Genomic DNA, 24,748 nt, shown 5'->3' on the forward strand with positions numbered 1-24,748 from the left:
GAAATATTTGGAATCAAAATTATTGTGTGTTTATGGCCAATGCAGTGCTAAGAGAGCCAGGACATGTGGCACGTTAATGTTTGGGTTTGGTTTTTTAGTGTCCACTTAAAATTAGTAACGTGGCTCAGATTTTTCAATACAGATCTCTTAGGTACTGGAGGTAGTTAAGTGTGTCATACTAAACACTCTTGGAGTTGAAAATGTTGCTTTGTGTGAGTATTTATATTTTCTGAAACTCAGCTGTGCATGCTTTTTGTTCGCCGTTGAAATGCTGTAACCACAGCTGAATTGAAATTGGTCGGTTCAAAGGAGCTGATACAATTTTATCTGTTTGCTCATCTAACTTAGAGCAAGAAATAGGCACAGACTATGGACTGAGGGATGTTCACTGGTATGTTTGAAAATTTGTGTTTGATAATTGAAGTTAAATATCGTGAGAAAACCTCATAAACAGGGGTGAAATTCAACATGTAAAGTGCTTGTTTTCCTTTGTGGCCTTGTGTGAACTGTCTTGCAGATCAAACTTCTAACTCCTTCTATGTGAGTTAGCATTAGCAATAAGTGGCAAAGTCCATCCTGTTGTTAAGAATTTGGATGCTGTGTAGGGTAAATCCACCTTTTCCCCCTATTGTTTGGCCTCTCTTCTTACCATTTCTGTAATCATCAATGATTGAGTAAATCCCCAAGAGCATTTTGTGGTAGTGATGCAAGCACACTTGCCATTTTGTGAGTGTGTGATAAATACGTATTAAATGGTACCAAATGAGCTTAGCAGAGATAATAGGTTGTGTGCTTTTCTCTAGAGGCAAGAACACCAGGTGTGGCCTGGTGTTGGGATCGTGGATCACAGGAATCAGTCGATGACCTCAGTTTTAAAACACCAGTCTGGCTGCATTTGGTCTGCTCTTCTCTCATCTGGAATCTCTGCTGTATGTGCAACTACAAACCCTTGGTTTATAAATTTGCTTAAAACATTACAAATCTCATACTGATGTAAGACTGCTCCTGCGAGGAAAGGTTTATTAAAGAAACAAATCTTACGTGAGAAGAGTGCAGAGAAGAGATGCATTTTGCCATAGCTGTATGGCTGAACCTATGGGGGTGGACAGAAATTCTGAATCTTTTCTTCCGGCCCCTGTGTTGGAGGAAGGGTTAGGTTGGAATCCTGCAGTTTTCTAAAGTAGTGTCTTGGAAGAGAGAGGAATGAGTCCCAGGCTGTGCCTTCCTTTAGGAGAGGAAGTGCAGGTCCTGAGGTGGATATCTGCAAGGAGTTTTAGTAGTGTTTCTAGACAGAATATGTATATTTTAAAACAAAGATAACTGTGTTCTGATGGATTCCCTGTATAACACTTCCCAGGTGTTGCTGGTACGGTTCATAATCTGGACCTGTGCAACTGTAGTTGCTTTTCTTGACAGTCTCAGTTCCAATTCTGCGTTATTGGCTTTTATAGCAACTGGAGAGAGCCAAGTGGCAGAGCAGTTTCCTGTGGGTGGATGCTGCAAATGTCTGAGAAGAGATTGCTAGTTGGGTTTGAGTTGTTCTTTCAGTTATTCTGTAGAAGAAATCTCCTTTGAAAACTGCAGCTGGGTGAGTGGAGTTTGTCCAGGGTGATCTGGCCTGGGCTGTGGCTGTGGGTCACTGCTTATACTGGCTCCAGCTGCTCAGAGCACCGAGGAGAATTTGGGGTTCAGGCTGGCAGCACACAGGTCCTGCAGGGAGGACAGGAGTAAGATTCCTGGTATTTTCTGATCTTCTGCCTGATAGCTGGGCAGGGTGAGTTTTCAGGCCTCTCCTGCTTGGAATACAAGCTTGGGGTATAAGATATTGTTAAGTAGGGCACTCCACAAGCCACCATGCTTGTCTGCTTCTCTGCTTTCTTGCAGGGAGCAAATACAGCTGTTCTTTACAGATGGCTTTGCTACTACCCTTCATATTGGGCCGTGATCTGTTCATTCATTGACACTGGTAGAGGTTTGGTTGTGGGTGAGTTCTTTGGAGAACAATTACTATCCCCAATTACAGACAAAACCAAAATAATTAATTCTCCCACAAAATTGTGCCTCTACGAACATAACTATAAAATGCAGTGATTACTGCTGCTGCTGCTCACTCGGTGACTTGTGTGAAAGCTGGATGTTGGCCCATGGGGCACAGTTTTATTAAAAGTGTATTGGGAGTTGTGGGAAGGTTCCAGGGGGTTAAATGTGGATTTTATTTTGTCTGTTTGTTTTCCAGTAATGGCGATTTTAGTCTTTGTAGTATGTGGGAAGCATTAAGTTGTCAGGTGCCTTGAACTGTGTTAATCCTCTCTGGCTGGAACAATTAGGCACTGAGAATCCCAAATGGCGAATGGTTTTGGTTACTGTGCTTCTCAAGTACTCATAACAGAGCTTCAGGTGCACAGTCAGGAAAAACAGGAATTGCAAAGTTTAAAGTTTTCATTCTTCTCTCTCTGTTGCTGATGTTTTTGCAGATTTGACAGTGTTTTGAAGAGGCCAGAAAGGTGAACACGCACACCCTCCTCACTGTGTTTGGTTGTGTCTTGTTATCCAATTAGATATTGAAGTCAGTATTTGGATTATTAATTGTTTAGCCAGGAGCAGAACCCTGAAATATATGAATTCCCTTCTTTGTATAAATGTTTTTCTAAAGATGTTTGCTGGATAAATATTGTGTTTTATTTTCATTAAGATGAGATTATGGAATCAAATTTAGAAGGAGGAAGATAATTTGCTCAGGGTAGCCCCATTTTCTTCTTAAAATGGTACTTGGGCATTATTTGTAATGGTATTTTTCAAGTACTGTCTGGATAAAATGTACTAAGGAAACAGCATGGCGCTGTCTGTAGCAGTGCCTCAAACTCATTAAAAATCTACACTTAAGGGAAAGAAATAGAAAACAGTAGGCAAGCTGAGATCAGAAGTTATTGATCGCTTTGATCTCACCAAAAATCAGTGGGGGTTTTGACTTGTATGTTATTAGTAGCAGGAACTGACTTTAGCTAAATAAAATTAGCTGGTTTTGGGGAAAAAACCCCAATACCAGGTGGTGGTGAAAAGTGACCAAGTGAAGAAAAAGTGTAAGTTATTCTGGCCTAAAGAAGGAGGGTTTGTGGTCAGTGGGAACAAGGAAATAACCTTCACTTTTTCCTTTTGAAAAGTGCCTTTTTCATTACTAGTGCAAGTGCTTTACCGTGAGGTGTGACCTTTGCGGTGAGCAGTTTTCTGAAACATCTTCCATGTGATGTGCCCTGTGGCACTGGCAATGAAAACGCAGTGTATTTTTAAATACTCTTAAAATAAGGATTGCTAAATTACTTCTCTGAAAGCATCTTCCCTTCAGTTCACCAGAAGTTACCAATTTGAGCAGTCAGGTGTACTGTATTGCTGTTTCTGCTTAGTGTTCTTAGTTCTCCAAACTGAAATGCCATTTGAAGGCATTGTGTGTTGCTCAGTAATGTTAGTGTTGTTCTAATGTCATAATCTCTGTGTGGAAAGCGAGAAATGTCCGAACTGGAGATAAGTGGTCTAACAGACAGCAGAAGATCAACCTCTCAACTCAGTATGTGCCTTTCACATATTTGGCTTATTTTTGCTCCTATTGTGCAGCCACTGCTTAAAGTTGTGTCAGGCTGCTGTGGTCAAGCTCCTTTTTTGTTTAGGGTTCACCTGGTTACCTGACATCAAAGCAATTTCATTCTAGGATGTTGGATGTTGGTTTTTTAGTATGTGGAATACCAGGCTCGGCATGAGCTGCAGAAGTGAGCTGCCTTGGAGCAGAGCATTGAGTCCCAGTCTTGCAGATATGCAAGTTGCACTCACAATTTCGGCTCCTTAGGTTCAGAAACGATTCTGTGGAAAGTTCTGCCCAGTGTTCTGCTATTTAGAGTATCTGTGTGGAGAACTCTAAGGAGCCCTGGTCTTGGAATAGGTTATTCAGTTATCCTTTAAGTATTGCTGGAGTGCTGCTCAAAGAGCTGGCTGTGCTAGAAATGGCACTCTGCAACAGCGCAAAAGTGATCCATAACACAAGTAACCCTTTGAGACAATGTGATAAAGGAAAATACTGAATCTGTGTGTTCAAGATCATCCAGTTGTAGAGTTTAGTGGAGTTCTCACACCTGCAGTGCTGAATTATAGGCATCGTCTGTGGCGAAAGGCAAAGTCATCACAGACGTTAAGTGCAGCATATGGTTCTGTATAATAAAATTCAACTCGTGCTCTCCGCTTTAGCCTCTACCATATGGTTTTGACTTAATTTGTAGCCATTTGTTCTGCCAGATAAGTTTAAGAAAAAGTTACGCAGTGATTTATCATTCGAAGAAAACCTCCGTGTTTCCTGCCCTGTCATTAATGAACTTGGATCAATTATTTGATCAGTCTACCAAAGTTGTTTGGGTTTACCTATTAAACAGTTAAACAGCTATTAAATAGCTATTAAACAGTTCTGTTAAAGGTGTCAATAGCGCAAATAAGCATATGGTTTAGCTAGTCAGAGACAATCTGATATAGAAAACTTTGTATGTGATTCTCGTGACAGGATGAAAGAGTAACTTGGAGTTTGTTTGGTAGTAAAAGTACGTAATATTTTTTTAGAATAACTGTGTGGGGATTGAGCGTATGTGTTTAAATACTTATACATGTCTACTCTGAGAAATGAGGGGTCAGACCTGTCTCTCCAGGGCTTTGAACATAATTCAGGTAAAAGTTCCATGTTGTACCCCATCTCAATTTGAATGCCGAGGTCCAAGTGAATCTTTCAGTTCTGTTATGTAAATGGTGACATTTGAGTATTTTTGTTAACTATCGTACATGAAAATATAATGCTGAAGAAGTAAGAGTTGCCTCATTAGGCTGAAATATGGGCGTCCATTGGTCTAGCAAAGTTTCTGTGCTTATGAAAACAGGAAATGTATTTTTACTTTTCTCCTGTTAGCAAGAGATTCTGTTAGTGATTCCTTCCTGGATCTTTAGGGGGGTGCAGGTAGTCCTGACTGCTCTGCTTTCTGACAAATTAATTTGGTGTGCTTTACCTTTGGTGGAAGATTAAAGGGGAAAATACTCTGGTATATCAGATTTTCCTTGGAGGCAACTCATGACTTAGTAGTTTGGAACAAATGCTTTCCATGTGGAATAGGCAGTAAAGGGCTCCTCTGTAAGTGTGAGTGATACTGAAAGAGTGCTTGTCACCTGATGCTTTGTTCCTTTAAGTATTGTGCATTTAGGGTATTTTATATTCTGTGTAAATGTGTACAGAAATGCTTTTAGAGCAACAAGTTTGTGTTAATATGAGCCTAAAAGAAAAGTCCTTACCTGGTGTAAATTTGATGTTTGTTGGTGGCTGTAAGGTAACACAGCTAGATGCGGTGTAATACAGGACGAACACGCTTTCACAGGTGCTGGTTAGATTCTCCTTTATTTCATTTAGAATCTTCCTGACTGACAAGACAGGATTTCTTCACCGTGGCTTTTTATTTAGCATTTATTACATATTGACTGGCACTTTTCACTTAAAACAGCAGTGTTAGCTGGCCCCTTGTAACTGTGTGAACATCTCAAACGTGAGGAGTTGAATCCAGTGCTTTGAACAGATAGCCAGAGCGCTGAGTGCCAGAGGTGGTGCTAATGTGGGCAATGGCTTCCTGTATGCCTGGAGCCAGATTTTATCTTTATACTTTGTATTGGGATTTATAAAATGTGGCTGCGCGGTGTTTTTCTGGATTTGATGCATTTGGAAGGCAATTTTTTCTTCTGAGCACGTCCCCGTGTGTTGTTTTTGGAATTTTAAGATGCCTGTCCTGGTGGGAAGTCAGTAATAAGCATAATGAGAAAAACCCAACCCTGTTCTTCAAATTAATCCACAAGCCCACTGGAACTCCTTGAGTTTGATGGAAAAGTGACATTAGTCAACAAAAATTACATTCTAGTCTCACAGCTCATGTATTTTTTGGCACACTGCTGTGTGCATCCTGCCTGCTGCACAGCAATATTGGGAACATCTGGAAATAAATTTGTGGGTAAAGGTGAAAATTAATTATGTGCCTAACTCATCTCTACATGCAGTAAATGATGATATGGAAGTATTCTCTCTGTTAAATGCTAGGCAGGTACTGGATTAGGTGAAAACAAAATTGAAGGAAATTGAATGTTTTGGTACTACCGAGGAGCTCGAGCTCAAAGGCTTGCCAGTCCTGGGAAAGAATAAACATCAGCAGTGGGGCTGCTCCAGTGCATAAGTGCTTCCCAGGAGTAGAAATACTGAAAACTGTACTTGGAACCTTGAAAAGGAATAATATCACCCTGATGCGAGTTCTGTTCTTAGTTTGTAGATGAATATGCCTGAGTAGCTCAAGGGGTAATTCAAATTGGATGACTGAAGGATGGGGTTGCATGGAGGAGCTCTTGGGGTAACATTCAAATGCTGTGGTTAGCTCTGTCTCGTGTTTATCTGTATTTTCTTCCTTCACTCCCTTGAAATACCAAATATTCCCTGTGGTCTAATGAGATGCTGCTGTCCTAACTTCCCTGTGTTTGCTGTTGAGTAATATTTTCATTCTCATCATTTCAACAAAGAAAGATGTAGAGGCAAAGAAAGGCCCTCAAAATGAATAATGAGCTGTCTTTCTATTAAGTTCATGTTGAACACTTAATATTATTCATTCTCTATGCTCCAGCTGTGCTTGTAATGTTGTCTGATAGTGAAGTATGAGCTTCATACGTAAGAACATGAGACTCTTGCAGTGTGGGAGCACAAGCTCTCCTGGGACCAGATCAGGGTGTGGAGGTTCTGGTGGCTTTTTTTTTAGAGCTTTTTTTGATATGTGGAGTTTCAGAGAAGTTTTCAGTGACTCTTTTGAGCTCTGACAGAAGAGGGAGTATCTGGCTTTACTTTTCAAGACAAAGCAATAAGCTCAAAATGCGTATGTGTACTTTGTTAGCAATACCTACTGAAATTTCCCCAAGTGCTTTGATTGAACATCCCGTGTAGCAAGCTACAGAAAGAGAATGATTCATTACTTTTATTGCCTTTGACTAAAAAGGGGAGATAGAAAAGGGTGTGTTTTATTCATTGATCATTGAGAATTGTATTGGCATGGGTAGAACCATTTTTAATCTTTTGTCTCTGTTCCTTTATTAGGCAACAGCTGCAGTCGTTTGAAGTCAATTGTCCATTAAAGCGCTCTTTTGGCTTTTGACAAATTGCATCAAACTGCCTCCTTCGGGGAGACACAGCCCTGAGTAGTTGTGCAAGTTTATTCTTGTTGCCAGAGGCAGAAATTGCCTGAATTTCAGAAGTTGCATGCACAGAGGGCAGCAGAAATAAGCAAAGGGAAGCTTTATTTCTGGTCAAGTGCAAGTAGAGACATAAGAAGCCTGTCCTTGTTTGGTTTGATGGCACAAAATTGCATTTTCACTCATATTTGTTTCCAACACTTGTCAATCTGTAATAATCTGAGTAACTGTTAGAACCATGGAAACATTCTTGGATGAGTATCAGCCCCGTGCTTGTGTGTCTCTCCCCTGGGATAGTCCCCCTTACCTGGAAAATGAGGAACTCAAAAAGGGGCAGCACTGGGAGGAAAGTTGAGATGAGAAATTTAGAGATAGAACAGAGGCAGTCAGTTCTTTAAGCTTACAGTTGTCAAAAGTCACTGCTGACTTTAAAGTGTGCACCTTGGACACCTACTGTAGAGTACATGTGAAATATTCACATTGCTCAAGCAATTAATTTACTATCAAATGGGTATGTCTTATAAGCTCAGAATGTAACCTTAATTAGCACAGGAAATTTAGTCAAAATGTTCTATTCTTATGAAAATTTTATTGCCTGATCTCATTAGTCTGTTTTGTCTCATTTCTGTGTTCATTTAATGGATTGGAAGCCTGTGTTTTCCCTAGATATGCTTTTAAGAGAAGCAATATCAGTTCAGCTCTTGTTCTTCCTACAGTTTGTGCACGGGCAGGGACACTGACCAGGGCATCTCAGCTCTGCAGAATGACTGAGTAGGAATTTCGTGAGTGTTGATAAGTAGTCAATCTACAAGAGGTCAGCTGTGATTAGGGCTGTGAGGAAAAACTGCAGGGGGGAGGAAAGACGACTTGAGCATGTGGCACAGGTAGAGTTTGAGCTGAGAACAAAGTGCCAAATGAACAAGCCAGAATGAGTAAAATTGTAGGTTTTGGAGGAGAGCAGAGTCATGTCTGTACCTTGTGCATTTGCCAGTCATTGCTGGTAGTAGGATCTGGCTGCCATCAAACAGTGGGTATATTCTTTCAAGAAAAGTGTCTTTCTTTGATATTTAAATTTTTTTTGTGCTTGGGGAAGAAGGTTGCTCCACCATTTTGCAGGTAGTATCTTGTGTGCAGGTGTGTGTCCAAAGCAATAAAAACAACCTGAGTAACCCTTTTAGGAGGCAGAGATGCAAACAGAGCTTGACAGAGTTATGTGCCTCAGGCTTTCTTAGCAAAGAAAATCTCCCTCAGGGGGCCCTAGGGGCAATTAACAGGGGAAAAAAAAAATACCCCAAACCAAACAAAATTAAAAAAAAAAAACAGGATCCAGATGTAATTCATTCTCACAACAAATATTTACAAAATCCTCAGCCTCAAAAAGGTGTTTAGACAGTGGAATGTTTTCTTATTTACGTTGAAAAAACTGCATGCAGAAGAGAAAAAGCCTTACTGGCCCTTAATAGACTTCCTTAAGAAATATTTGATCATGTGAGACAAGATGGGACAGTCTTTGTTGGTTTTTGTCGGATTTCTGTGAAAAACAGAAAAACTCATGGGGTTTTTTGAAATGGACTCTAATGAAAAAGTGTACTATTGTCCACAGAGTCTGTCCAAAAGCTGAAGGCGGCTGCATCATGGGGATGGTTGTGGTTGGAAGGCACTTCTGGAGGTGGCTGAGTCCAACTGCTCTGCTTGGAGCAAGTTAACTGGGGCAGGTTGCTCAATGCTGTGTCCAGCTGGGTTTTGAATATATCTATACTTTGAATATAGCGGCAAGTTTGGGACTTGACAATCGTCCTGATGCTTAAGGAAGTTCTGTCTCTGATACAGTCTGTCTGACCACTTCTCCAGCCTGGAGAGGTGTCTTTGAAAGTCAGCACCACCAGCTTTTCTATCAGCCAATCTTCCTAGTTTGGTATCTCCAAAGTGGTGAAGGCCCATGTGATGCCATCATCAAGGTGGTTAGTGAAGGATGGCAATATTTGCCCCAGTATTTGCCCCTGGGCTCTACCACTGCTGGCCTTTGTGCTGCTGACAACAACCCTTTGAACCCAGCAGCTGAGCCAGTTTTCAATCCAACTTACCCAGTCTGAACTTCAGCCGTTTGTTTGTCCTCTTTGCACATTTACCTTGGCAGTAGAGATTTTTGTTGTGTAACTTCACTGTCAGCATCAAATAACAGAGGTTGAAATGCATCCTCTACTTTTAGCAAGTTGAGAGGTAGGTGCCATTGTATAACAGGATTTCTTCAGCCCCTCTGGAAAGGAATTTTAATGAATGCTTTAGGTGATATTTAAGGAGTGTGAACTTTGGCAACTTCTTGAACATTTTCAAGTGGTTTAAGCACATCCATTCTGACTTGTGTTTTCGGAACTCGCCCTTGAAATGTACTAAAATATAACAGCCTGAGAAGCACAAGTTGAGGATCAGTAGTGATGAAATAATTTTAATAGGCAGGAGTATTTATTTAGCAGCAAACCTAAGGGCTCAGCAGTTACACTAATGTGTAGTGAAAAACCTCAGTTCCTAAAATATCAGATGATGTTCAGAAGTTGACTGTCCTGAAATCATTTCTGGAGTGCAGAAGCACAAAGCTGTTGAATACTCTCTTGTTCATGTAGAAGATATAGTTTTTAAAGTTTACAGTAGTCACAAATGCGGTGTTAAAGTATTTTTTCTTCATACTTTCCAACAAATATTATCTTAAATGACTTGAAACCGCAACTGAAGAGCAAAAGGGAAATTAGGAGGCTGGGAAAGAGAGGCCCACCTTTTCAAGTGTTTCTTTTTTTGTTTCTTTCAGTCACTTTTTAAGCATTAGTCGATAGCTCCATAATCTTCTCATTTATTGTAGGTGCAGTATTTTTTAGGCCAAGGAACAAGTTAAATAAAGATGAAACTCTCAGCTAGAGGGCTTGGGTTGGGCAGCTGAAAGCTATTGGAAAGGAGGGTTGTTTGGTTGTTCATCTTCTGGAATAGAAAATGGATTAGGGAAGGCCTGATGATGCGGCGTACTGAATTTCCATGAAGGAGCAAAGGTAGGGAAGATCTAAAACAGGGACAATTCTGCACAGGAAGGAAGGGGATAAATCAAGGTAGTTTAATTGCTGCTTCAGTGTTGGTTGTTCTCTCTCTGTTAGCAGAAGCAGGGGTGGGTTTTCCAGTTGACTTGCTTTGACTGACTGTGAGCCACTCACACTGTGGCTAAGTGCCACTGCTGATTAAAGATGGGTCTGCAGTTCCTGAAGGAGTGAGGAGTGTTGCACTTCAGTCAATGTTGTCACTTACCTATAACTCATTTTTAAATGTTCTTGCTAGTAGTAAAGAGCAAAAACGGTGAACAGAAGGCTGGTGAGGTATTTTCAAGACATTCAGGTGCTCAGTCTGACACAGACTAGCATTGATTTGGTCTCTGTCCTTTTACTTTGGGCTGTTGCTTTTGGGTTTTATTTTACTACTCCTCTGATCAAGTGAAAAAGTATCCCATCTCTGCTAGTAAACACTTCCACATCTCCATTAGACCGCCTGTAACGTGGTTTCCAAACCGCAGTGCTGTATTTTAGTCTCCTCACTTAAAAGTTAAGGTTATTATCATAGAAATATTTTATTCCTGAGGGGTTCTGGAATGAAGGGGTTTTTTTTTGCAAAACTCTTCTCGTTAGTAAGCATTGATGTTGATATGATATTTTATGAAATTGATCATGATAATGATTGGTAATGTAAAACTAACCAGGTATTGTTTCACGTGGGCCCACTAGTATTTTTGTATAAACCCTTAACTGTTGTGTTTGGCATAAAAGCACCTTCACCCTTCTCTTTCTTTCAAGTCCACTCTGGCAAAGGTTTATTATCAGAGAGTCTGCAGTGCTTAAGAACACAAGGAAAAATTTCGGTCTTCTGGAAGAAACAGCCTGTTAGCAATGCAGATTTTTGGACAAGTTGAGGTAAATATGAAGATGAATTTTTGAAGTCTTTGCAATTATAGCCATCGGATAACATCTTCTTTCTTGTGCTCTTGAGTATATTTTTACACTGAGTAGAATTCAAATCATATTCTTAATTTGGCAAAGGCAGGCATGGCTGGGACAGTAACTGGCTGCTGGAATAGTAAGAAGAATACATACAGTAGAAGTACTGGTTCTCTGACTAGAGGGTTGCTTTATTAAACCTTTTCTTAAGTATCTCCTTTAATTAAAATTGTTCTAGCAGAGTGTTTACTTAGATTTGGTACCTAATTATGCTGTAATTGTTAATTTCTATGAAAATTTTGAAAACATATGTTTAAATCTGACCAAATAAAACAATTGTAATTATTCTTATACAACCATCAGCTGATGATGATCTTAACTTCCAGAGATGGGATCATAAGCCTAATGTGCCGCAGTTTGTCTGCTTCCATCTTTGTCTCCTTTTGTATAGAACACTAGGGCAGAGGAAAAAGATTAAAGACATGGAAATAACTCCATGAAGTTGTGCTTTCCTGAATGTAGTGATGTGCTGCTTATTCATGGAGTGGAAGGTTGAGCCAGATGTGGGTATCTGAAGTGTCTGGGTTGTTTGTGCCAATAGCTAGAATGGCATTTGTTGAAGTGCCCCCATCAAGGTTCAGAGAAATTCTGTACTTGAAGTAAGCCATTTATTTGGTCTCTTAATACCTGGCTTGAAAACCCTTAGAAATATTTAATATAAAAACTTAAGGTCCTATATGTGATAACTTGAAAACCATCTGCCATCTATATAGCTGGGACAAGAAACTTTAATGCTTCATTTTCATGGTCATAGTTGCAAACCAGGCAGAGAATGCACAGTCACTGCCCTTTTTGGTTAACAATGCTAATTTATGGCGTCTTGATGTATTCTGTGACGACGTCAAGAAAATTATCCTTAAAAGGGCAGTTACTGCCAGGTTAATGGTGAATATTCAGGAATCAGTATGCACCTTTCTTGATATTACTTTGATTAGGTACCATGGTCAAAATTTTTTCATTTTTTTCCATTCTCAATTTAGGAAATTGTTCAGTTGCCCAAATTTCTGGGGGGCTGAAATATATATTGCAGTGAAAGGTACTTTCTGAAAGTTGCAAAATGTAGAAGCTGCTGGTCATTTTGGGCATGGAGTACGAAACTGAAGACTTGGGGCATCTGCCTTCCCCTTTATTTGCTGCTGTTAAGGCTTTTGGTGGGGTTTTAGTCTCAGGGTAGGGAGGCGGCAGCTGACTGGGAATAACACAAACCCAGGCAAAGAACTTCTCAGAGCAGTGCTGCAGCTGAGCTTGTCTATCCATGGAATAACAGAATAATATTTCTGTCCATCCACAGAAATAACAAAGTGTGCATTTTTCTTATTAAAGAGTCAGGTTACTGTAAAGACTGATCATCATAGTAGTTTTAAATTTGAGCTTTTATGAGATTAATTTGTTAATTTATGTCCTCTGTAAGTATCCAGTAACACTGAGCTGAGGTCAGACAGACAGCACTGATGACTCTGGTCCTCATTAGTCCTTAGCCTGTGAGGTCAGAGCAATGAAGCTTGGAGGCAATTTTGCAAGAGAAGTTTGAGATGAAAGAGTTGTTTCCAGCTTTGGGCAGGGAGAGCCAGTCCTGTGCTCTTGCATCCCCCAATGCTCACTGTGGAAGTAAACACTGTGAGATAACTTTTTTCAGAGTGCTTAGTGCAGTTGGAAAAACTTCTGAAAGATGTTTTCTGAGCTAAGAGTGGAAGCAGGGTTTTACTTATATGAAGATTATTAGTGCTCTGTTATATCATCACAAAATAGAGTGATGCTGCCCTGCAGGCCAGAGCTTTTCCAAACTGTGCTGTGTCCATGCTGCAGGGCTGCTTAGATATGAGTAGTATTTAGCAGTAAATGTGTTGTGAATTTCTGTATATGAAAATCTATTTCATGTGCCTTCATTCTACTCTTTACAGGTGCTAGTACTGAATCTGAAACAAACACAATACCCAAATGAACCAAAAAATCAACCAAACAAAAAAACCAACAACAAAAAAATCCCCCAAACCAACCAACTAAAAACCAACCAAAAAAAAAGAATCCCTCAAATCAACGAACCAAAACCAACCAAACAAAAAGCCAACCAAATTAAAAAAACAACCAAAAAAGAAAAAAATCCCCCAAACCAACCAAATGAAAAAAACAACCAACCGCAATCCTCAAATCAACCAAAAAACCCCCCAACAAAACAAAACAAAAATACCCCCCAACCAACCATAAAACCAAGAAACCAAAACCCACCCAAATAAAACCCACAAACCAAAAATACCCCAACCAAAATCCCCAAAATGAGCAAATGAAAAACCAACCAAAGAAAATCCCAAACCAACTAAACAAAATCCCAACCGTACAAAAAAGCCTCCAGAAAAATCCCACCCCCACAAAAAACAAACAAGATGAAAAACTCCAGTTAAGAAATTACCTTAAGGGATGAAGACTTTTCTGTTAGCTCCTCTTTCTTCATGTAATGTTCCTCAAATAGATGATTTGTAATGAAGTTTCATCAAATCATTAAACTATTTGCAGGTGATAGTAAGGATTAACCGAATGATTGACTTATCCCTGTTTTACAGACACAGCACCTAATATTTACTTCATTTTTTTTTTAATCAACAACCGAAATAGGAGGGGAAGGAGGAGAAGAAAAATAATCCCCGCTTGATCCTTTGCAGTCAGTAATTCCATGTTCATTTTTCAGCCCTGATTTCTTTGCCCCACCCCATAATTTGGTTCATTGTTTCAATGTGTCCTATTTCCTTCTATTTTCTCCTCGATGCAAACTGCCAGGCTGAAATAATAACTAGGCAAGTAGATTACACTATAAAAATATTCTCGTTACGAGATTATGGTTAACTCCCAACCACAGTTCACATCACGGAAACATCACCAAGAACAAGAATTGATTCAGCCTCTGGGACAAGCCATCATATAAAATGCCACGGGCTTTTCTCAGCCCATAAAGTAAAGCAGAAAGAATGCAGAGACAGAAATGATTTGTCTGGAGGGTTTAGGATGATGGAAACAGTTCCAACAGCTCTTAGGGTGTGGTTGTTTTCCAGTTTACTGGTCACCTTTTCCTCACACTTACGACATGTAATTTTGGTTCTTGTCCACTAAAGACAGTGCCTGGTTTGGTGTTCTGAGTTCTGGGATATGTGCATGCACTGAACCTAAGTGTTATGGGGCTTGCCTGCCTTTGCTCTGTCTGGGGGATAGTTTATATTGCCTTTGTAGCCCAGTTTCCTGTTTCTTCAAAGTTTTATTTTGCTTTATTTATTTGTTAATAATACTTGACCATAAGTATTTGATCACTTAAGTGCGCTATCAAGGCTGGCAAAAGCAAATTGGATCTAGGGCACAAATAACCTGCGTTTCATTTGCGTACTCTCAGTGTAAAAAACAGTTCTCTTGTCCCCAACTTCCCTTTCACATGTTCAAGGCACTTTGTAGCTCTGTGGACCAAAAGGGTATGGCACCGTGTCAGGGTCCGCAAACATATGCGGGGAACCTGATGGTTCGTTTTAGGGATCTCAGGGCGCAAAAGACACAGCGGGGGACAACTCAGTTTGCTCCATCCAAAATGCACCTTTATTTAGTGCCAACCAATGCGATAGAGGGAGTTTGAAGGGAAATAAAGGATAGCGAGAAAAGAGAAAGAGGGAGTGGGTTATAGCTACCAACGGAGAGACGAAATCCTCATGGTCCAGCCAATAGATCCATCTTCTTCTGTGGGGAGATCCCAAAGTCTGTGGTTAACTCAGGGGTCCTTATAGTCCTCTTTGAAGCGACAGGCAGTTGGCCAAACAGGTGGGGGAAATCACTGCAGTGTGTTCATTTAGAGAACTCAGAACAGGTCAGCCGTCAGCAGGTACAGTGTCAACCAGAACGAGTCAGCAGGCGCCGTCACTTCACCGCGACTTGCCCATTGTTTCTGCTCAGGTTCTGATGTTCCCATATGGGTGCTGGGTTTTTCCATCAAACACACCTGCAGGCAGCACTCGGCCAACATCCCACCAACCTCAGCCAGGCCAGAACTCCTGTGTTGAGATTTTAGAGTCCCTTTTAGTGGTTTCAGTCTCTGTCCTTGGCGATGGTCGTGAGGCAGATGAGGGATCTTCGGACCGTCTCTTACACACCAGCACCTCCCGTGTCAGTGTTGTTGTGCTTCAACTCCTGTGCCAGTGTAAATATGTATTTTAATGTGTCATAACTATATAAATACATTTTAGTAGAGGTGGGGAGAGAGGCAAGGGAAGCAGCAATTGGATCAAAAGCTAGTGTCCTCCCGGTATTTTGAGGAGGAAGTTGGAGAATAATGTGTTTTCATAGAGCTTGGACACAAAATATTTGGTAGTTCACATGTGGAGGGTCTTGGGTGTTGCCATGCTTCTCACTTTTCCCTGTGGCCTTTTTAAAGTTTGACTTAGCTAAACTGAATTTAGGATTGGGAAAAAAACACTCCCATCCCAAAAAGACATCTTTTCCCAGATGAGAATTAGACTGTCTAAGTTCTTTGTTTGTATCCCAGAATTGCATTTGTTGTCATACCTAACGGAATTTAGAATCATGGCTCTTGCTTTCAAGGGTGCACTGGTGTATGTGCAGGTGGGGAAATTATTACCTAGAAATATCAGAAGTAATTGATGAAAATTTGAACCTCTAAGCTTAAAGAATTTTAAGACTTTCTTTTTTCTTCTTGTAGATGAAAAGAAAAAAGGTTTTCATTTCAGTTCAGTGGAAATATTGAATTTTGTGGAGTTTGGGACTCAGAGAAAATCTTGGTTCACTTAATTTTCGTTCCATTTGGTATTTGTGTTAGCAGCTATGCTTGTGATGTTAGGAATAAGACGCAATTTTTATTATGCACTGGAAATTTCTTTGAAATATATCTGTAGTGAAAATTGTTGCTGAAATCAAGAATGAATAAGCAACTTACTGCATTTGTCTGAAATTAATTCTTGGCTGTTGTAATCATGCAGATTAATAGATATGTTTGAGAGTGTTATGACAACATAATGAACCTAAGATCCCAGTAGCAATAAAACAGTAGTTCTGTTTAAAGAATAATTTCATGGTTTCTAGAGACAGCCTGTTAATTTGAAAGCTTGCATTTAGCTGTGTTCATTTCCCTGCTGGCTGAATCCAAACTGTGAGCATGAATTAGTCATCAATGTTTTGAAAGGGAAGAGTAATACTTAGTTTATTACTGAATGCTTTTGAATGTAGAATTAGATCTTCAAGCAGAGTGCCAAATTTTCAATCTAATGTGAAGTTATTACTTGTAAAATCATATTTTGAAATAAGCTTGAGGAGCTTTGTTACTGTCACAGGCTCCACCAGAGCGCCAGGTTTTCTTGACTCAAACTTATTAAAGGACTGAGGACTATCTCTGTAGGATTTAGAGATCTGCTCAGTTTTTCCATGTCCATCTTAATGTGTCTGTGAACCATTCTCTAATTGAGAGAATGGCTTGGAAAACTGGAGAATATACACAGTAGTAGAGTGTTGAAGGTGAATGAAATCAAATTTTAATAACTGCACTGAAAATCCTTTCCTTTTCGTAACCAGTGTGTTGACTGCTTTGCACACTGAAAAAAGATTTTTCATTTTTAGCTCACAGATGTTTTTTCATAAGTGCCCTGCCCACAAGCATCTAGACTAATATTCAATTACTGCTGTACTTATCTGGTGCTGGAATATTCAGTGTTCTGTAACCTAGAGGAAAATGTCATAGAGAACCAAAAAACCACAAAATTAACTTAAAAATAACATGATGACTCCTTAAATAGAGTAGAGCTGTTTATATTCACAATTATGGAGTTTCAAAATAAAATAGGAATGGTTGAGATAAAAACTAAAGAGTGTAAAAGGGCCAAATTAAGATGAAATAACTTCTTTTATTGAATCAAAAAGCAGGGTTTTGTAGCTGAAAACTGGAAGCAGTTTAAAACCCTGTGATTTCAACATAATAAGCGATAGCCTACAAATACTGGGAATGTATTTCCAAAGATTTTGTAATACTTCTCATTCCTGCTTAAAACATTGAACAAAACTTGTGTGGCCTCAGGAATGGTCTCCCATGTCAGTGTCAGCAGATGTTTTCATCCTCACACGACCCGTCCGAGTTTCAGTTGTCTATAAAACAGACTTAAAACAACCCTGGTGTGTCAGGATGCCCTTGGCCCTTCCTGTGACAGGGACAGCTTTGCTTCTGCAGCCCAGAAGAAAATGTGGTTGGCTGAAGGAGACGCTGGGTCTGTGTTTGCTTATGAGTGCAAAAGTGATGAAATTAAAGGTAATGTGGGTATTAATATACTTAGTACATGTTTCTCACTTAAATAATGTGAAATGACAGCCATGTGATAGGAATTTATTTTCTGATGCGTAATGATATTTCCAGCATATAAACCTTAGTAGGACGAGATTCGACAGAATTTGATTTTTCTTTTCCATAAAACCAGTTTCTCAGGATTTTCAGGATCTCTGTTGGTCCTGCTCGGTGTGACATTGAGTCACTTGGATGTGGTGACCAATTGGACAGATGCTCTTTCCTGCTGTGCTGGCCTCTGGTCTCTGTTTTGATGCATGAGACTGAGGGTGAGAGAATTAACTGAGTGCCAGAAGTTTTATTTTGCATTTCTGATCACAGGGTTTTTTGAAATTTAGGGAAATCACCTGTACTTGGATTGTATCAGTGATTTTAGACTTAAGTATAGGTGACTTGTTTCTACTGGGACCAAGAGCTGTTTCCTGTCTGCAGCAATTTTCCTTTAATTACACTTTCATACACTGTCTAAATAGAACCTGTCGTCCTTCTAATCTATATTTGGTTCAAGGCTTATATGATGAAAGGGTGTTTGACATCAAATACTGATGTGTGAAAATACCAAAACACAATGAATGCATGCCTTCCTATGCCTAAAAACCCCCAAAATCTAGCATGTAAACGTTAAATTCAAAAATTCTTTGGAGTCTTATCTGATCATACATTTGTTGCTATCGTATTGACATATATTTTGTGAAAGCTGGTGCTGGATATGTGGTATGCATGGGCTTTCCCATGGGTCTTTTCTAAATGTTTAGGTTTTGCAATAACTTTTCAAAACTTCATTCCTATGACAATGTCATTAGTACATACTATTGGGGGTGAAAAACAGCAAGGATCCAAACGTAGGGGGGAAAATATGGAAACTGCAGCTACAAAAAGATTTCTGCATCCAACAGTTAATGTGATTACAGTGTTCTAGCCGGGCTTGTGCTCCACTTGCCACATACAGCTGTCTGCCTTTGAAAGGGAAATGTTCTGTCAGGTTTTTCCTTTATAGTAAGTTAAGCTACTCTGTGATCTTCTCTGCATTCAACAATTTTCTTATGAACCCTACTGAAAAGCCCAGTAAATCAGACCTGTAACTTGATATCTCTTTTTCCTCTTGTTCTACTAATTCCCCCTGTGAGCCATTCTAGGGTTCTTAATGCCTATGGAACAATTTCTTATTGAATGGTGGCTATCATCCTGCAACTGGCACCCTTTTTACTTGATCTGACTTTGATGTTTTTATTGTTCAAGCATTTTGCTGCAGCTCTGCAGTGCCTGTTGCTTGGAGCCAGTGATGTGGCTTGTGATGATTGTACAAAGGGGCCAGTGGGAGTGACATGGATGCTACAGTAAAGGAAGAGACAGTATTCTGCACGTGTTGGAGCAACTGAGACTTTTCTAGTTTGTGATGAGCTGTTAATCACGTTTTCTACGATGAAAAAAGCACTCAAGGTCATTTTCTTGATGACCCTGATGTCACAAGCCATATCAGTCACGCATTAGATGCAAATACAGTAGTATGATACCTTTGCTCTAGTTTAGTTAATCTGTCTTCAGCTGGAATCTGCCAGAAATGTCATCTGCATAGTGTAACTCGGGTCAAATATTGAAAATTGCAGTAGTGGCACCTGGGCTCTGCATCCAGCTCTGATATTGTGCAAAGCACTTGTGAGGACCTGCTCTGAATGCAACTGTGTTCCTTGCTGCTGCAAATTGCAATTCCATTAGCTCTCCTGAGAAGTCTTTTCCCTCTCTGTAATAGGAGATATCTCTGGCAAGTATTTATAACTGATTTGAGGTAACTAACTGGAGTGCTGGGATTCTTTTGATGTGGATGTCTACTTCTGTCTTTAATTGTTTTATAAATTACATAAAAGAGCGAAATTACATAAGCGGCTGCGCACCTGTGATGTGTGTCCCTCAGGGTACCTATTTCTTTAGAACACTAGGAAGACTAGAGAGAATTGAAATAAAACCAGACCTGAAGCGGGAAGTCCACTGCAGTTTAGGTTGTTCTTCACGAGATTGTTCAAGTCGAGCACAGCCATTCTCTTCAGCAGACCCATGGGCAGGGGCTTCCTGGAGCGCTGCTCTGGCACCCATTCTTTGGAGTAGGCGATTGCAGGAAAAAAGAAGAGAAGCCCATCAGCTACTGAAGAGAAAGAGTCACTGACAGGAAGCAGTGGGTTAAGAAATGTGAGGGGGAAAAAAGGGAGAAAACATGAGGTGACAAATGTGAGAAATGGGAGTGAAAAAAGGAGGGAAGTGTGAGGGAAGAAAAGGGTAGGAAACCTGTGTGGGAAAGGCTGAGAAAACTGAGGGGAAAATGGTGAAGATGTGAGTGAAAATAGGAGAGGAAGGTGAGAGGAGGAAAAGGCAGGACATATGATGGGAAAATTCTAAGAAAGGTGAGTGGAGAAGGGTGAGAAACATAGGGGGAAAAATGGGGGAAATGTGCGGGGAAGAGAGTGAGAAAGTTTACTGGCAAAGAGAGAGAAACAGGCAGCAAATGTGAGGGGAACATTGTGAGAATCCTGAGGGGAGCATTGTGAAAAACGAGAGGGCAGAAAAAGGCAGAAAACATGAAGGGAAAAAAAGGGTGGGACGTTTAATGGGAAAAGTGGCAGGAAACAAGAGTGAAAAAAGGGCACAAAATGCACAAGAAAAGTATTAGGGACATGAGGGGGAAAGAATGATAAATGTGAGGGGAAAAGTGGGAGAAATGGGAGAGGGAAACGCTGGGAAACACGAGGGCAAAAGTGAGAAACATGAGGAGACAACTTGGAGAAAAATGACTGAGGAAAGGAGAAAAGCATGAGGGGAGAAAAGGGCAGGGTAAGTAAGGGAAAAATTGTGAGAATCATGAGAGAACAAAAAAGGAGGTAAGAGTGGGAAGGTGGGGAAATGTGAGAGGTAAAGTGTGAGGAAAGGGAGCTGAAAAGGGTGGGGAAAATGAGTAAAACTTGGGAGGCAAACATGACAGGAATACTGTGAGACTCGAGAGGGGGAAGGGGTGGAAATGTGAGAGGGAAAAGAACAGGAAACGTGAAGGGAGAAAAGGAGCGAAGGCAGGATTGGCATGACAGCTGAAATGATTCCTAACACATTCCCCCATGCATTTGCCCATTTATTGCACTAGCCCAGGGCTTCTCTGTATGTCCGTCTCCCCCTGTGCCTTGATTCCTGTTCGGAAGCAGCAGAAGTGCAGGATGTGCCCACCAGCAGGAGCTGCTCCAGGCTGGGAAGGGGCCAGGTGGTGCTGATTTCCAGAGGCTTCTGTGTCCCAGGTGAGGCCAGGGCAGGAGTGGGTTGAAAGGTGCTGCTGCTGCTCCTCTGTGCCAGAGAGCCCTGGCTGGGCAGGGCACGGCGCCCACTGCACTGCGGGCTCCTTCTCCTGCCACAGCTGGGCACACCTGGCAACAAATCATGACGACTTGTGGGGAAACCAAGGGCTTTGTGGAGGCTGCATTGCTCTGCACACACGCGGGCCACCTGCAGCACAGAGCTTTGGCCCCCAGAAAGGCAAACCCGAGGGGAACAGCTGGAAAAGGTCTCATTTTCACCTTTCAATAGAAGTGACTAAAATCAAAGTTACCAAGAAGGGCTCGATCCCTGGTGCCAGCTCGGTGTGAGAAAGGAGGCATGACTTTATTTCAGTGCTGGGTGCGTGGGGAATCACTTTCCTAACACGTGCTCAGCCAGAAATCTCACCTACTCATTTGTAACCATGGAAACAAGACCTACTCATTACTTTGCTGAAACTCACAGGCTAAACATTCCCTCAAATTAGTTGACATATTTAAATCACTTCTCAGAAGTAACTGACAGGAGAGTAGGGCTCTCTTGAGAGTCTCGGGTGGTCATTTGGGGAACATCCCATTCCTGCAATTCTCCTCCGATGCTCAAGAGCCTCCTACAACCACTCTTTTCCCCTTGAATGCATTCCAGCTACATTCTTAGGAAGACTACTCTATTCTCAAGGCTAAGGAAGCCACTTGCACACATCAATCACTGCACTGGGGGAATAGAGGGTTCAACACTGTTAATGGGAAGGGAATCCACGATTTGTTGCAGTTCAACATTTTCTCAACACTTTCTTTCTCTGGGAATTGCTCACAAGCATTTCCTCAATGCACCTTGAAAAAGTTTTTGCTGACTGAAGCCACATTGTGTCTTTCCTTCAGCAATTCAGAAAGAAAAACACAAATTGCCTACTGAAACCTTTCTACTCTCTTCCAAATCAGTTCACTGCTCAAGCACAAGCCCCATTCCCTCAGTGAGATAGGAGGTAATATTTTGCTTCAGCTGAAGGGTTATTAGAAGAAAGAAGGAAAGTTGTTGGTTCTAGGTGTTGTTGTTTAGGGTTTGGATTTGTTCTAGTTGATTTGTTGGGTGTTGTCGTGAGCTGGAAGAGGGGCCAGCGTGAAGACCAAACCAAAAGGGAAGTAGGAGAAGAGGGGAGGGGACAAAAAAAGGAGGCGGTGGGGACAGAATACAAGTTTCCTATTTCCCGGCCAAAGGGAAAGGGGACACGGTTCGCCCTGGGCTGGGAAAGGCAATAAAAAGCAGCATTTTCTGTGTGTGTGTTGTGTGTGTGTTTGGCTCTTGGGAGAGGGAGATACACAACCAGCTCAGGTGAATCCTTCCTCAGAAACAGTTCTCTTTGACTTTGAGGACTTTTTCCCCATTTAATTTCATCTAAGAGTTGGCTCCTTTCTAACACCCCTCTCCCAGCAGCTCAGGGCTGCATTGCACAGTGCTTGCTGTGTGCCAGAGAGCTCAAAGCAGGCTGGCCTGGCACCCCGGAATATTTCTGCAGAACACTCTGCATTTCACCCCTTTGCTCTGGCTCAGTGCACAACTCCAGCACTGCAGGCGCTTCCTCCCAGAGCCGTGTGAGGCCCCGGCTCCTGCAGATGTGACCTGACAAGCTGTCCCTGCCTGCCGCTGGCCTCGCTTCCCCCGGCAGAAGCGCCGTGCCTGAAGGAGGCTGCCCTGTGCCGGAGCCTGCGGAGCAGCCCGGCTCCCTCCCCTGTGCCCAGAGCGCTGCACACACTGCTCGCCTTGGCCAGGAGTTAGAGGGCAGCCGGCACAAGGGTGGCAATCCTCAGCCAGGCCTGCAGCCCTCGGCTGTGGTTTGCCTTTCTCTGCTCCTGTGCACGCTCCGGACAGCCGATGCCACCGGTCTGTGCTGTGCCCAGCACGGCCACGCTTCCCCTCGGGAGCAGCCGGCTGCCAGCTGGGCTCTGAGAGCGCAGGATTCGCCCGGGGCCCCCAAGAGGCACCCAGGGCCGGGCTGCTGCCTCTTGCAGCTCCAAGGGCCTCCTTGCAGCTGCCTCTGCCCCGGCTCAGGCTGCTCCGGGCTCTGCCAGGGCTCTGCTGGGGCTCCAGCCTGGGCAAGGCGGGGCCTGGGCTCACCCGGCAGCCGCTGACAGCTCTGCACCAGCTCTGCGCCTTTCCCAGCAGCCTCCCTGATCTTTCTGCTGTCTCACTTGGGCAAAACTCTCCCCCAGACAAAGAGATTGCACTTAGGGATACAAATGCAAGTGGCAGCAACCCAAATGCTCTCGAGTCAAAGCTCAAGGCCTGCATCTGCACAGGGTATTTGGGCTGCCCCACTCGTCCTTTGGTTCTGCCTGCAAATGCCACTGCCCTTTCTGCCTCAAACACAAGTGCCACAGCTGGGTAAAACCCAGCCCCTGGGCCATATTCCAAAGGCACTGCGGTCCGGAGAGCATGACGAAAGAAGAGCCTACTCCCCCTTCAAACCGTACCAAAGAAGGCATCAATGTCACTTTCCACCTCTAAGCAAAAATGGACAGTTCAGAAGGAAATGTTGAGCATTCTCACAGGCTCAGAAGGAGGACAATCTTCAAAATGACTTGAGGTTTCAGAAACTTTATTTACAATCCTAGGCCAAAATACTACCCTACAATCCTAGGCTAAAATCCTACTCTACAATCCACTACAATGCTGGTGATGGAAGAAAAAGTTTTTAAGTGACTGGTCCATTCCTGTCAACTCCTTCCACTTCTTAAAGGTAAGGATGAGTGGCACCAGGCTGGATGTAGGCTTGGCCGATGTTACAAATGGATGCTGCACAAAGGAAAACAAAAAAGCCAAGAATGAACCATTACTTTCCAAGCTAAGAGCCCCAAAGGCAGGGTAATCTTTTTTTCAATGAAAAGGGGATTGAGTCAGAGTAGGTCTAAGGAGCAACAGTGGGACAACAGTGGCACAGCTTACTGCAAGAGCTGCTAAATGCCCCAGGCCTGGAAATATTTCAGGTCTGAGCATCCTGATCTCTTGAAAGACGCCCCTGCTCATTGCAGGGCACTTGGACCAGATGACCCTTACAGGTCCCTGCCAGCCCAGCCCAGTCTAGGATTCCTGGCTGTTCTCATTTGAACAGCACCAAGAGTGGAGGTGAGGAGGACGAGGCTCATCTGATGCCTGGCACTTCAGTGCAGGAGGAGCCCGTCCCTGGGACACTGTTTCCCCTGCAGCCCCTTGGCATTTTACCTGCAGCAGCTCCTTGGCAGACCAGCGCCGCGCCTCGTCTCTCTGCAGGCAGCAGCTCAGGAAGTCACGCAGCAAAGGGGAGAGGAGCTTGGGCTGCCGCAGCTCTGGGATCCCTTTGGTGGCTATCAGGAATCGAGCCTGGAGAAAAAGGAAAGACGAGTCTCTCAGCTGCTTCTTTCACATCTGGAACTGCTCTCCCAGATCCCATTGTTTCAGCTGCACTCTGCAGTGGCTGTTTCTGCCGTGGCACAGAGGAAGAGATGACTTTCCTGGACCAACAAAACACCCAAAGCCCAATGTAGCCACAGCTTTTCCAGCATCCAGCAGATCTTGTCCTGGCAGCTGATTTCATTGACTGACCCCCTTAGTTGAAACTACATCAGCAAAAGCACCTTTGCTTCTCTGAGGATTCACCTGAGCAGCTTGACAGGCTAGTTGGAAGAGGGACTTTGCTCTACTAACTCACTCTAGTATTTCCAAGGAGTATGACATGAAAAGCATCTCTGCAGCACTTTCTGGTCCCTTAAGCACAGCTGCTATAAAAGTCATCAAGCTTTTTCCTTGGTTCTTGAAAACAATGGTAATTAAAAGTAAAGAAAGGAAATTTCTCAGTTAAGGCAAGTTTCCCTGTGAGAAGAATGGGGGTACACTTCTCTCCAAAGCA

At 42.3% G+C, this 24,748-nt stretch overlaps 1 protein-coding gene across 1 annotated transcript in view; it reads right to left on the reverse strand.

Annotated features, from left to right (window-relative positions):
* LOC136303562 (uncharacterized) overlaps positions 1-24,748 on the reverse strand; it is a gene marked incomplete at its 5' end in the record, with an annotated part of 1,177,971 nt that overhangs the window by 580,500 nt on the left and 572,723 nt on the right. The window lies entirely within an intron of this gene.

Source organism: Chamaea fasciata, unplaced genomic scaffold (assembly GCF_029207755.1).
Source record: "Chamaea fasciata isolate MVZ Bird 193981 ecotype frontalis unplaced genomic scaffold, bChaFas1.0.hap1 SCAF_37, whole genome shotgun sequence".
In the NCBI taxonomy this organism is placed as follows: domain Eukaryota; kingdom Metazoa; phylum Chordata; class Aves; order Passeriformes; family Sylviidae; genus Chamaea; species Chamaea fasciata.